The 1,144-nt window shown below is 37.5% G+C and overlaps 1 protein-coding gene across 1 annotated transcript in view; it reads left to right on the top strand.

Annotated features, from left to right (window-relative positions):
• The window catches only part of LOC106880844 (atrial natriuretic peptide receptor 1), a 27,703-nt gene that overhangs the window by 7,136 nt on the left and 19,423 nt on the right, over positions 1-1,144 (top strand). The gene's annotated exons all lie outside the window — the stretch shown is intronic.

Raw genomic sequence — 1,144 nt, 5'->3', positions numbered from 1 at the left:
GAACAAGAAGAACAAGAAGAACAAGAACAAGAAGAACAAGAAGAACAAGAAGAACAAGAAGAAGAACAAGAAGAACAAGAACAAGAAGAACAAGAAGAACAAGAACAAGAAGAACAAGAAGAACAAGAAGAACAAGAAGAAGAACAAGAAGAACAAGAAGGATTACTGTGAATTACGACGACGTTACAAAGTATGTCTTTTCAAATTCTGTTAATAACGCTATCGGTCTCAGTTAAACTGGACTAAATCAGCACGAGGTAGTAAAGATTTGATCGCAACAAAGATCAAGATTATTGTCCAAAAATCTGGCTTATTAAGGCATCAATAATTAAACACGTAACTGATTAGAAGGATTATTGGATCACGCTATCACTGATAGTACCCCCCATACACACACATACGCACAGATGTGTGTGTGTGTGTGTGTGTGCGTGTGTATGCGTGTGTGTGTGTATTCACATAACATGAATACAACACACATCATACATAACACACAACAACCATAAGTAAAACATATATATATATATATATATATATATATATATATATATATATATATATATCTATATATATATATATACACAACACGCACGCACAACATACATAACAGGCAATAACCATAAGTAAAACAAGACATAGAAAATAGGCTTATATACAACACACACCATCACCCGCACATCACATACACACACACACACACACACACAGACAAATTACGCAACACACTTCACACCTACCTCAGGTGTATTTTTGTAACTTCGAAACCGCAATATAATGGCCATCACTAAAGATCTGACAGAGGACAATGGGTCTTAATTTACTATACTCTATGATTAGGTTGATAATCAGGTAGCTATTAAAATTAGTTGACGGTCAACACGAAAAGAAATTAGGAATAATGTGGTTGGTGCTGGAGGTGATAAAAGGTGGGAGTGGAGATGGCCGGTGGGAGTGGAGACGGTAATGGTAGGTGATAAGAAGATAGTAAGAACGGAAAGGATAAGGAGGATGGAGAAGGTGCTGGTGGTGGTAGTTGTAATAGAACTGGAAGTGGTGGAACTGGTGGTGGTGGTGATACTGGTGGTGGTGGTGGTGATGCTGGTGGTGGTGATGTTGGTAGTAGTAGTAGTAGTAGTAGTAGTAG

This window comes from Octopus bimaculoides, chromosome 15, assembly GCF_001194135.2.
Source record: "Octopus bimaculoides isolate UCB-OBI-ISO-001 chromosome 15, ASM119413v2, whole genome shotgun sequence".
In the NCBI taxonomy this organism is placed as follows: Eukaryota; Metazoa; Mollusca; class Cephalopoda; order Octopoda; family Octopodidae; genus Octopus; species Octopus bimaculoides.
This window is presented reverse-complemented; position numbering and strand designations above follow the sequence as displayed.